This window comes from Camellia sinensis, chromosome 4 (assembly GCF_055761805.1).
Source record: "Camellia sinensis isolate YWXY chromosome 4, ASM5576180v1, whole genome shotgun sequence".
Classification (NCBI taxonomy): Eukaryota; Viridiplantae; Streptophyta; class Magnoliopsida; order Ericales; family Theaceae; genus Camellia; species Camellia sinensis.
The window spans coordinates 193776493-193790360 of record NC_138964.1 but is presented as its reverse complement, the minus strand read 5'-3'; the positions used below and the strand labels follow the sequence as shown (position 1 = coordinate 193790360).

The window sequence follows — 13868 nt, the reverse complement described above, 5'->3', positions numbered from 1 at the left end:
TTTTCGTGAAATATGTTTCCTTGGCTTGGCATGATTTTCCTTTTAATTTTGTTACTGGGTGGTGGGTTTGAGAATGGATGGTTTTCTTACATTATCTGCACTTCATTGACATTTCAGGATCTTGATGGTGCATGTCAAGTGATTGAAGGTCTTCAAATTTTCTCTCCTTAGTCACTTTTTAATGCTTGTTTTCTCTTGGTGATTAGATGAAAAGTTGGTAGGAAAAATTTGTTTATGTTGCATATAAATAGAGTGTGGGAAAAGCTTTATACTTAATAATAAGATTACTAATTTTATTTTTTTCTAAATGAAGATCAAATGTATCTACCTTGGGAAAGATTTGATTCATTTTGAATTCTTTAATTTAGAATTAAAAAGCTTATCTTTATTTGTTAAGAGTAGACAATCCATTTCCTGTCTTTATTTCTATTGTATTATATCTCATCATATCATATTTAATTTAATTATGCAATATTTAACGTTAAATGTAATAATTATGATTGTCTTTGTTGTATTGTTTATTATATCCCCATTATGGTGTTCTTTCTTCACTTGGTTAGTTATTAGATTGGTTTTTAGAGTTTTTACAACTATTGGACTATAATTCCAAATGTAATTCTTTTCATATTTTTCTACCAATTAAAAAAGAAAAAAAATATTCCATGAACATTCATGATTTGTTCTTTAGATTTCATAAGCATTTTAATGTGATAATGGGGATGCATTTAAGATTCACAGTCACATATAGGTTCCATGAATCACATAGCAAAGATTGATATATACGAGCTTTTTGCTTTCAAACATTGCAAGGGAAGGAAGGTTAAGCTTGCTCTTTGTGAAGGTAATTTCTAATCTTTGAATACGCAAGCTTGCATTGTTAGGGAAATTATCTTTGTGAGTTTTTGGTGTAGGCTACGGATAAGAAATGTTTGCTGATATTTGGTACTTTCATGTTATGTTAATTCATGTTTTGTCAACATGGACCCAAAAAGTGTCCGTTTTATGGCAAGGGAAATTCTTATTCTGCGTCGTCTTAATCACCCAAATGTTATGAAGCTCGAGGGTCTAGTCATTTCGAAGGTGTCAGGCAATTTATGCCTTGTATTTGAATAAATGGAGCATGATCTTGCTGGACTTATAGCATCACCCACAATCAAGTTTTCTGAACCACAGGTATGTGCTCTTCCCTTGCATCTGGGGTGCCCATTAGACATCAACTATAGTAAAGGATTTGCCAGTGATGTGATGGGAAGTACAGAAAATTTTCTGTTACAGAGCTATTTTTCTACTTAGTCGACTAATGAAAAACGTAGACCTCCATAAGGTGTTTATTGACATAGACAAAAAAAAAACACATGCTTGGGTTTCTAGGGGGATAATGTGGAGAGTTTTGGAAAGAAGAGTACTAGTTAGGTATATATGAAAGACGTGTACTGGAGAGTTTCTTTTTTCCGTGTTAATGTTCTTTTAAATTATATGTTGTCCATGTAGTGGTTTCAGAAGTTCTTTCATATTAGTTCCGAAGGGTAGCCACTGTTAAGGGTCTAATTATTGCCTGTAGCCATCTTAAATATTAACCATCAAACAGTTGCTATTTAATTAAGGTATTGTTTTGTCCAATGCCTCAGTTCTCAAAAAGGATTTACAAATATGTTAACTCATTTTGTGGGCAGAGCACATGTAATTCATTAAGATTAAAATATAATGTCGATGAAGTGCAGGAGAATGAATTTCTTCTAGTTTCTTCGGGTTTCTTTTCATCTGGAAGATAGGAGGGTGTCTCTACATATATTCAGGCATGCTGTCTATATTATGCATTACCTCATGATGCATACCTTCTCCAAAAGCATCAAGTCATTTCTTTTTCTACTCCATATTACCCTTGAAAGTCAACTTATAACGTCTATTTCTGCACCAATATCCTCATATTGGGATTTCATGTGATGGACCTGCAGATCAAATGTTACATGCAACAATTGTTTCGTGAACTTGAGCACTGCCACAGTTGTGGTGTCCTGCACCGTGACATCAAGGGCTCAAATATTCTGATTGACAACAACTGAAATCTTAAGATTGGTGATTTTGGGTTGGCGACCTTTTTTCACTTCAATCCAAAGTAACCTCTAACAAGCTGTGTAGTAACTTTGTGGTATAGACCTCCTGAGCTTTTGCTTGGTGCTACAGATTATGGAGTTGCTGTTGATTTGTGGAGTGCTGGTTGCATCCTTGCAGAACTGTATGCCCGGAAGCCAATCATGCCTGGAAGAACAGAGGTACTTACCCAGTTTGAAAGGTTTAATTGCTCAATCATAATAGCTGAATGTGGGAAATGTGTATAGTCTTGAAATTTTTTTGATACTTCTGTAGACGAGCAGTCTTTTTTATGATAAAAACATAAGAGTAAACAACATAAGGAAATATATAGACCATTTGGGCTCAACTTTTAAAAGTTTGTCATTTGATCATGTAAGTTAGACATCGGTTTGATGTGGCAATTTGCACGCTACTATTCTTGTACTGCAGGGAGTCTTAATTTTCAGATTTTTTGCGTGAGATTTTGTTTAATATTTTCTATGGCATGTATTACAAAATATTTGGTGAAGGGTGCTTTAAATGAGCTGGATTTGATTGGTCATTGAGATGCTCTTCTTGTATCATTTGTAGGTGGAACAACTGCATAGAATATTCAAACTTTGTGGCTCCCCATCTGATGAATATTGGGAAAAAACAAAATTGTCTCATGCAACCATCTTTCTTGATCATGTGCCTCACTGCGTCTATCTCGAGGAAAATAATTGAAACTGTAACGAGTCTAAACCATGTTGAACTGAGAAACCATGAAACCGTGTAATACATACTTGAATAGTTAATGAGTCAAATTAACTAGCAAGTTGTTCAAGCTTGGTTTAAAAACTTAATGAGTTTCAAAACGTATTCAAGATTGTCTTGTTTAAATAACAAGCTAATCTCAAACAAATTTTTAATGAGCTGAACATGAATTGAGCTCGAGAAGCTTGGTTTTTTTTATAGTGCATAAATGCTTATTGAGCCTAATAATAGGTTGGTGAAGCTTAGTTTGAAAATTTAACGAGTTTTAAATGTGTTCAAGATTGGCTGGCTTACATAACGAGCCGATCTCGAATGAGTTTTAACAAGTTGAACACAAGTCGTGCTCGAGTAGCTTCATTCATTTTGCAGCCCTACTTATTATGCAACAACCTATTTTGGTAGGTCAAATAGTCCAAAGAGTTTATGATGATGCTAGTGTATAAAACTGTACCTTCAAATTGTCTCTACAAAAACCTTTTTAGTTGATGTTCTCATTACTTTGGTTTGACGTTAGGTTTATGCTCCAAAGAATAATCGGATCCACTACTCAGGTCCATTGCTTCCTTCTAGTGGAAACATTAAGGAAATGCTTAAGGAGCATAAGAGGAAGATCCAACTTGCTGTTCACAAAGCTAATCTTGACAATGTCAAGACAAAGAAAATGTATGGTGATAATGGACAAACTCATTCACTACTGCATTATAGGTGAAACAGCCCTGTGACCTTTCAGAGCAATTTTGTGACACCTATATGTGGATCTCAAAACTCCTGTAGAAGTGGTTCTCAATGTTGGCCTTTGAGCAAGTCTCATTGCTATGATAGGACTGGAACTTTAAGGACCTTTGGCTTTCGCTGCATCAGAATATCCCTTCCATATATATCCAAGGTATGCTACAAAGTTTCCAACCTTCAAAAGAGTTTAGTTGAAGGAAATTTTTTGAGTAGTTGAGAAACAAATCAAAGTCTTGGCCAATCATGGTTACTGAGATTGACAGACTGCTTAGTGGTCAGTCATTTAGTTGTTTGATTGATGATTTTTTCTATTTTTTTTTAAAAAATGATTTTTATTTTTATTTTGCTAGAGATAGTATTGTACAGATCATTTTAATGTGAGCCATTGGTGCAAAATTCTTGGCCAATCATGGTTACTGAGATTGACAAACTGCTCAGTGGTTAGTCATTTAGTTGTTTGATAGATGATTTTTTCTATTTTTTTAAAAAAATTATTTTTATTTTCATTTTGCTAGAGATAGTATTATACAGATCATTTTAATGTAATGGTTGAGCCATTGGTGCAAAATTCAAGGATTTTGACACCTCAGGCCACCACCTGTTTTGAGCAATTTGCAACAATATAATTTCTTACTAATACATCAATAGGACACCACATTTTTTTCTTTGATCAGTCCAAAATACTCTTTGTTGTAGCATTAGCTCATGGTCTTGGAGAAAAAGAAGTGCCCTAACAACAATGTGTTTGCGGAGCCAATCAAAATTAAAATATGAAAAAAAAAAAGATGAAGAAAAAACCAGGGCCGACTTCGATCCAAAATGGATCTTGCTTCTATCCCGTTAGAGAGAAGTTCAGTTTGGTGCTGTTAGGTTTTTGGGGCTCAATTCGGATCCTATTCCAGTGATTCAAGTTGTTTATTTTTTAGATCGTTGTGTATATAATTTTTTAGTCAGAATTTAATAGGATTTACAAACTACAAGTCTTCATACTTTTTATGTTTTGGGAAATTTAAGAAATTTTAGAAGTAGGTTGTTTGACAGTTTAGAAAAGTGTTATTGGATTCTTTGGTTGTCATTATTTTGTGTGAACAATGTCTGGTGGAACACCAGTTGGGGGTGTCATATATATTCATTCATGTATTTGAGTTGAGATTTTTTATTTTAAAGGAGAGAACAATTGGGTTATCAACGAATTAAAAACTTGGAGTCCTATTGGTTTAAGTCATTTTTGGTGAATCTGCATTTATAGGTATGAGACCTGATGTTTTGTTGATAAGCAGGTAGATCATCTATATAGCAATTAGCAATTATATAGCAATTGTTGATAAGCAGGCATATGCCTCGGGAAGGGTAGCTAGGGTAATAAGGCTCCCATAGCTCTGTTCACCCTGCTTACTCAAATGTAAGTAAAAAAAGCTTTGGATTTCTAAGATCACCCAGTTTCATAAAGAAAAGAACATGAGAAAAAGAGCACTTCACACATCAAATGTCATACAGTTGCTCAATAATTGTTCTAGTTTCATTAATAAATGCATTCTAATGTAGAAGCAACAAGCTGTTGATTCGTGTGGAATGACTTATCACCGTGATAAAATCTAAATTTATTTGCTTGGTAATTATATTTGATTTCATTAATTGTTTGGCCACAATGCGTTACGCTTGGGCGGTACAGGTGATTCAGTGTCTAGAAGGAAATTTTACTGACATTTATGTTTGGCATTTTGACAGGGGAATGATATGCATAGGAAAGAAGGGTTTCCGCAAAGCATTGGAGCTTCTGCACAATGTGGGTCAATGTTTTTTAGTTCAGCCATATTATATATATGTTTATATATATATATATATATATATTTTGTAAAGTTTGTGACAATTGACTTTTTACATCATCCTTATGGCTTGCAGATATCAGGTTGTAACTGTACCAATGTCTACTATAAATACTATTGCTGTTGAAGCGTATAAGAAATACATACTTGTCTCTGTTATTCACCTTGGGTAGGTTGGCTTTATTTTTCTTCTTAATCAGTCTATTTGATATTTATGTCTTGTAGAATAAGGAGAAGGTTTACAAAGAAGTGGCTGAATGAGTTGGGAAGATGTTGTTGTTATAAGTGAATCTTGTCCAGTGTAGTGCTTTTGTTTCCAAGAAGAAAAAATTATCCAATTGTTAATTAAGTTGCTAATTCTCTTGGACTTATTAACATGCAACTTCATTGAGTGGTTATATATCATAATTTTGTTCCACTTTGTCATTGTTTCAGAATATTTTATATTTTTTGTGAAGATTATGCCAACATAAATTAATAGGTGAAGATTATGCCAACATAAATTAATATGTGAACATCAATTAAATCTGGTGAAGGAAGATGATAAACCAGGGAAGATATTCAATTTAGACTTCAATAATGCCAAATCCATGTTTGTTAAAAATATACAACTACTATATTCAATGCCAAACATAATCTTTAAGCAGTTTGCTTTGAAGATCAAGAACATCATCAATCTCTTCATTGCTCAATCCTTCTTCACTCACCTTTCCTTGAACCAATACTAAGTCTTGAAGAGATTGAAAGCAGAATAGGTTCTCTTATAAATGCTGATAGTGTTTCACAATTGAAGAGTGCTGTATGGAAAGAACGACTGGAAGGTTATTCTCTCTCCATGTCCAATGTTTATACTTAGTTTTTCTGATTTCTCTTGAACATGTACCATGAGTTTTGGTGATCATGAAGGGAAGAATGAAAGAGCGTCAAAGTTTATGACGCTGGGTTTACCACTATATGGAACATCACTTGTGCCATTTCTCAAATTTATGTGCTATGTTATTGCCTATTGGGAAATTGGAAAGTAAGAAAATATTTTTTGTGCTGAAGGGCCCACTTTAGGTGAATTGCAAATTTTAGGTCATTTAAAGGGAATGGAGCTTTGATAGTTAACTATGCCTGAATAAGTTCCTGTTAGGTCTTCAATAACTCATGCTACCTAGAGAAGTAATTAGTGTCTGATATAACTGCTCAACCTCCAATTAGCAATCATTGAATTGTATTTGTGTTGGAGTAGGATTTGACAATGACACAGGTATTTAACTTTTTTGCTTATCTTACTGGCAGGGTTGTTATGGCTGTTAGCTTATTAATCATCGTGTACTGAAATTTGCAAGTACAGCAACAGGTACAGTTTTATTATGCCAGCTAGTTGTCTCAATATGATGTACATGTTTATAGGATTTAATTGATTTTTGCAAAGATACGGGTTTGCAATCCAGTGTTGCTGCCACTATCATGCTTCTCTGATAAATTTTCCAATTCTGTTTCGTTATTAGGTGCCTTACATCACTACTGCTTTGATGGATGCGAAGCTTGGCACGAAAGGGCGCAAAGATCTTTTTGATTGGCTATCAAGGCAACTTAGTGGATTAAGCAATTTTCCTAATGCTGTAAATCTGAATTATGTATTGTTTCAATTTGTTATGCTAGATGGATGTGACTTGTGAATGAAAACTTAGAATAGTTGTATTGTGTCGAATGTTAATGAATTATGTATTGTGTCGAATGATGATGATACTAATAATTTAAATGATGCTTTAAAATTATAGGTTTATTATGAAATGAATGAATTATTAGGAATTGCAGGTGTATTGTTTTCCTGCTTTGGCGACCAATTTATTAGTCGTGACAAATAAATTATTTTTTTTCGCAAAAAATGACAATTGCCGACCAAGAGTTTTGGTCGCAAAAAATACATCTATTGCCGACCAAAACAGCTCTTGGTCGTGGAAACTCACTTTTGCTGACCAAAAGTTTTGGTCGCGAAAAGTAACAAATGGCGACCAAAACCTTTTTTGGTTGTGGAATGTCACAATTGACGACCAAACTTTTTGGTCGCGGAATGTCACGATTGGCGACCAAAATTTTTGGTTGCGGAATGTCACAATTGGCGACCAAACTTTTTGGTCGTTGAATGTGATAATTGGTGACCAAACTTTTTGGTCGGAAAAATATCACTTTTCGCGACCAAAGTGTTTTGGCGACAAAATAAATTAGTCGCGGTAATTAAATATTTAGCGACCAAAAATTTAGTCGCGAAATCCAACTTTTGCCGACCAATCACAATTTTGGTCGCGAATTACTTTTGCCGACCCTCAATTGGCGACCAATGTAGCGACCAAAAAAATTGGTCGCGGATAACTTTTGCCAACCAAAAATTGACTTTTAGCGACCAATTTTTTTGTTGCCAAAAGTGTTAATTCTTGTAGTGGCATGATGTTCATAAAGGCAAGCATATAAACAGGGAATGATATTCTTAATTACAAAGACAAGCATACATACACATGCATGATATTCTGAAGCACTTACTTACCACATAAAAAAGAAAATTTTAAAAAGAAAAATAGAAAATTTATGATATTGTTCTAACCCTAGAAATTCTTCCAAAGCAATGGAATGAAAGCCCCTAACATTTATGTCAGGCTTGTCGCTCACCATATGGAATCTTCCTTGATGTTTGGGACTCACAGGCTTCTCCTTTTTTACTCCTTAAATACCAAGAGAGTCATTGTGGACAGACCAAGTTCCTTTCTTCCTTGTCCAAACCATTCTCGTTTGATTCTTCTATCTTTGAGCTTGAGCTCATCTAATCTACTTAGTCATGGCCAAGTTGATTACTTCAATTTGTTTGTTTTTTCTTCAAGTACTCTTGTTTTGCGAAATGACTTGTATTGAAGGAAGGAATTTGGAGTTGCGAAAGAATTTGAAGTGCGCAAAATGCTTGAACCCTAATGTCAAATTGAGCGCTAAAGACAAAAGTAATGAGGTTGCAAGCCCTAGTCAGCTGCAACCATCTGGTTTTAGAACTATGGATCAAGGAAATGTGGATTCTTTTCAACCCACAACACCAGGTCATAGTCCTGGTGTTGGTCATTCTGATCACAATTAAGGCACTATTACAATGCAACATTTCATTTTTTGGATTTTCTTCATTGCACTACGCAATCATTGGGTTATAGACTTGTGTTTCATTTTTATGTAAGATTGAAGTTTGTGTATGTAATATTCCACTTCTAGTTTAGATAGTTCACAATGGAGTGAAATCTGTAATTTGAAGTTCTAATTTGTTTTACTTAGTAGAATGTGAACTCTCTCTTTCTTAATGTGTTATGGATTTGCATTACTTTTTTAATCAAGATTGTATTGAGGATATAAATAATTAATTTTTTATCTTTCTAACAATCTAAGTTTCAAGGTGGTCAACAACTTATCATAGTATCAGAGAAGACGATAGAATATGTATGTCCACTTGCGAAAGAGAGCCTAGTCGCATGCATTGAGACATTTTGCCCTATACTATGTGTAATTAGCAAGATTGTTTGGCTCTCCGTTTAGGAATTGGCTATTTTAATTAGCTTTTTGATTTTTTATTAAAAGACATGTAAAAAAATAGATAAAGTATGTGATATGATTGAATATTTTCTTTTATTGGCTATTTTTTGCCCAAATTGAGTTATTTTAGCTTATCTCAAATGAGATTTTAAAATCAAATCTACAAAATATTTCAGGGCTACAAACACCCTAACTAGAAAGCAAATGCCAGTTTGTACAACAAAACTTACAAAAAATTATATCTCTAACTATAGGTTTACATGGTATGGGATTAGGATGATATAGTAATTTTGGCCATTTAGGCCTTGTTTGGGATCGTGTTATTTTAGTAATTTTTTTGACTTTTTATAAAAAGATATGCAAAAAAGTAGAGAGTGTGATACAACAACTTATAGTGACTTTTTAATTTTTTGACTAAAATAGTTACTCCCCAAACGAGACCTTAGCTTCATCTTGATATAACAACTTATAGTAACTTTTTAATTTTTTAGTTAAAATAGTTACTTCCCAATCGAGACCTTAGTTTCATCTTGAAAATTCACATACGAGAAAATTGTTTTTATGACCACATTTTTTTTTTTTTTGGATCGGCAAAGCAAATCTTTAGGTGTCGTTTGGTAACACTTACGTTTTCAGTTTTCTGTTTATATTTACAAAATTTTAAAAACTCAAAAAAAAACTTGTTTGGTAAAATTTTTGATTTATAAATCAGTGGTCTCAGTTTATAAATTTGGCCAAAAAATGAAAACACAAAAAATGTGTTTCCAATTTGAGTTTTGAGTTTTTTTTTTTTTTTACCACCCAACACTAGCCACCACCTGCCATCATTTTCCACCACTGTCTTCCGCCACCACCACCTACCACCCACTCCCCACCACCACCTGCCACCCACCTACCACCACCAGCCACCACCCGCCGCCGCCACCAGCTACCACCACCCATCTGCCACTCACTCGCCACTACCATCTACCCCTCGCCACCACTACCACTACCACCCACCACCCACCTATCATCCACCCGCTACCATCCACCACCTGCCACTACCACCACCAGCCACTTACTTGCCACCACCACTCACCAGCCACCTGCCACCAGCCACCACCACCAGCCACCTGCCACCCACCCGCCACCACCACCCACCACCACCATCACCCATCACCCACCCGCCACCCACCTGCCGCCACCACCCACCACCACCACCACCCACTTGTTACCACCTACCACCTGCCACCGTCACCCACCCACCCACCACCACTACCACCACCACCACCCACTTGTTACCACCTACCACCTGCCACCGTCACCCACCCACCCACCACCACTACCACCACCACCACCACCACCCGCTACCTACCCGCCACCACCCACCACCACCACCACCACCATTCGCCACCCACCTGCCACCACCACCTACGACCTGCCACGACCGCTACGACCACCCACTCGCTACCACCCACCACTCGCCATCGTCACCCACCCATCCACCATCACCACCCACCACCTACCCACCCACCCACCCACCATCACCACCTACCACTCACCCGCCACCACCCGCCATCCGCCACCCACTTGCCACCACCATCCACCACCCGCCACTACCATCCCCTCGCTACCACCCATCACTCGCCACCGTCATCCACCCACTACCACCACCCGCCACCTACCCGCCACCACTACCCGCCATCCACCTGCCACCACCACCACCACCACCACCCACTCGCTACCACCTACCACTCGCCACTGTCACCCACCCACCCACCACCGTCACCCACCCGCCACCACCGTCACCCACCCACCCGCCACCACCTACCACCACCAGCTACCCACCACCCACCGTCACCACTTTCCACGACCGTGTTCCGCCGCCACTTGCCACCACTTGCCATTTCTCACTCTTTTTATATTTTTAAATTTTTTAAAACATTTTGTCAATTACCAAACGCGTTTGTAGTTTATGTTTTTCTAAAAATAAACAAAAACCAGTTTATAAAATTTTTATAAATATAAACTGAAAACGTAAACGTTACCAAACACACAATATGAAGTATGAATGAGTAAATCAATAAAGAGGAGTTTGGAACTAACAAAAGCTCCAAGCTCCATAGGAATATCGAATCATATGTCCAAGGTTTTTTTTTCATTTTTTTAAATTCATATATATACTCCTTCATGCATATAAGCCAATTCCGCCCTATGATCCAAACCACACATCTACGTATGATTTCAACGGTTACACATATGGTAAAAAAAGAAAAAAAGAAAAACAAAAAACAAATAGAATGTATTTAACTCTAGCTAGGGATGGAAAACAATGTGTACCAACATGCATGGAGGTGAATACACAAAATTTTCCCTACACTTACATTGCAAGAGTTTCTATTGGAAGGTGTAAGTATCAATTGTGTATTTAAAACTTTCCAACATAGAAGATGGACTTGGAAAGAAATGTGTACCAACATGCATTGAGGTGAATACACATAATTCTCCCTACACTTACATTACAAGAGTTTCTATTGGAAGGCATAAGTCTCGATTGTGTATTTAAAACTTTCCAACATAGAAGATGGACTGAATTGAAAAATTACAAGTTCAAACATGGGTTTGCTTCTAAATCAACAAGAAAGTAAAGTTATTCATATATCTTTTATATGAAAAGTCTTGGGTTTAAAAATTTTCGAGGTGAACCGGATAACTTAAGTTTCATTCATCATTTGCTTTTGAAACTATCCCACGATTAAACTACCCATGTACCTAATTAGTCGGGGTGAAGCCTTCAAAAAAAAAAAAAAAAAAACTATCTAAAGAAATCTTTCACCAAACCCAACAATTTGTGGAAAGGAAAAAAAAAAATGAAAACATATTATATATCACAAGGGAATCAAAGTGGAGTGGAGATGCTAAGGAAACTTGGGTCCACTAAATTTTGTCTAGAACATGCACTGATTTAAATTTTGTGGTATATAAAAACACCCAATTAATTTAACTCCCACAAGCTGGGGAGACCATCTTTGTGGTTCTTTACTTCTTTTCTTGCCATCAACCGCAAAGGAATATTCTTTTTACATTTTATTTTATTTTTTAAATTTTATCAGCAATATTCTTTTGTACATTGGTGGCCAATGATCATGCTATAGGAAGTGCAAAAAGTCACATAGGTCTCTGGCTGTAAAGTAGGATTTGTGTAGCCCTAGAAATAAAGGAAAGTCTTATAGGAACCATCCATATAAACAGTGGTGTATATATTGTATGGTGGTGGTGAGTGGGAAGGTACATGCTGGAAGTGGGGAAGTACAACCTCTAACCTCTCTTTCTCTTTCATATTTTAAACCTAATTGCAACCTTTGAGTTCTTTCAAGCGCTATATACCTGTCAAAAGAAAATCAATAATAAAGTGCATTGAAGATCCAATCACCTTGGAAAGATCTCATAGGATTTCTAATTCGCAATCTTGTAGTGAGTATTTTTTAAAATATCTCAAAAACAAAACTAGTTGTGGGGTCAAGTTATAATTAGGTCGGCTCAATTCTTAATGAAGCTTAAAGCCAAATCTCTATTGAAACTCTTTTTAAGTATAGAAATTTTTGTTTTTAAAATTAGGGTAAATTACTAATACCTTTTTGAGATTTGACTAAAATACGAATTTTTTTCTGAGATTTAAGAAATTACAAATTGCTCCCTGAGGTTTATATTTGCATAACAAATGAGGGGGCAATTTGTTATGCAAATATAAACCTCAAGGGACGAGATGTAATTTCTCAAATCTTAAGAGAAAATTTATATTTTAGTCAAATCTCAATAGGGATGTTGGTAATTTGCCCCTTAAAATTATGTTCTTTTCTCGTTCATTAGATTATGCATCAAAATTTAAGTACTTTAATATGAACTTAGTAGGTTGATTTTAGAACCGATTTCGGTAATCTAAACTATTTATTTTTTAAAACTCGCGAAATAATATTTATATAAAAATTAAGATGATCAGATATGTCGGTAGTTATATTTTTAAATAAAATTTGTGTTATGAAAAATGGATGTCTATTCTTAAAATTATATTTATTATCTATTTATTTAAAACAAATATGATCCAAACATATAGTTACCGTTGTTCAATCATTTTGTCTTTTTGTATGTATATTTTATTCAACAAGTCCTAAAAAATGAACAGTTATTATCAAAATCGGTCTCAAAATGGACTTACCAAGTTCAAATGCTTGAGAGAAGCCAAACCCTTTTAATATTCTAGCACAATTTAATTGTTTTTTATGATTGAGTGTTCGAGTCATCTTATACGCACCTGGCTAGTAGTTAAGTATGCATTGGGACATGATGATAGAGAAATTTGACAATTTATATTTAAATAATATTTATATAATTTTTAGATTTTTTTGTGTAAAATTTTTTATTTGATTTTTTATTATTGTAAATAAAATTTTGGAGTTAGCCGAATAAGATAATTTTTAGGCCCCAGGGCATTTTTTCTCAAGATCTTTATATAATTTGGCCCTTAAAGAAAAAGTTTTATGGGCCTTTGGACAAAGATTTATTATTGACTTAAGCCGAAGAATGTGCTTTTAATAGGTGTTATTACCAACCAGTCCTACTCAAGTCACTTTGACTAATTAAATGCACTAATAAATTCTCCATTACTTATATTGTCCTCGTTAAATATTTAGAAAATGTTTCGTAACTCAAATTTTGTGACTCAAAAGTGGCTCAAATGGCCAAAACGACGTCGTTTTGGCCATTTTTATGTTGTTCTGTACTCAAAACGACGTCGTTTTGGCCATTTGAGCCACAAAATTTGAGCTACGTAGCATTATCGTAAATATTTATATGGGAATGGCTTCTGTCCAGTCCTTAATCGGATTGGACTGTGTTGTTGGGCCCGTAGAGGCCCACCACGGGTCTCGTTTTGATAGTCTGAACCGTTCA

At 35.5% G+C, this 13868-nt stretch overlaps 1 pseudogene; it reads left to right on the top strand.

Moving 5' to 3' along the window:
- The first annotated feature begins 753 nt into the window (after positions 1–753).
- On the top strand, positions 754–3003 carry LOC114280019 (putative serine/threonine-protein kinase At1g09600; annotated as a pseudogene).
- Positions 3004–13868: the final 10865 nt, after the last annotated feature.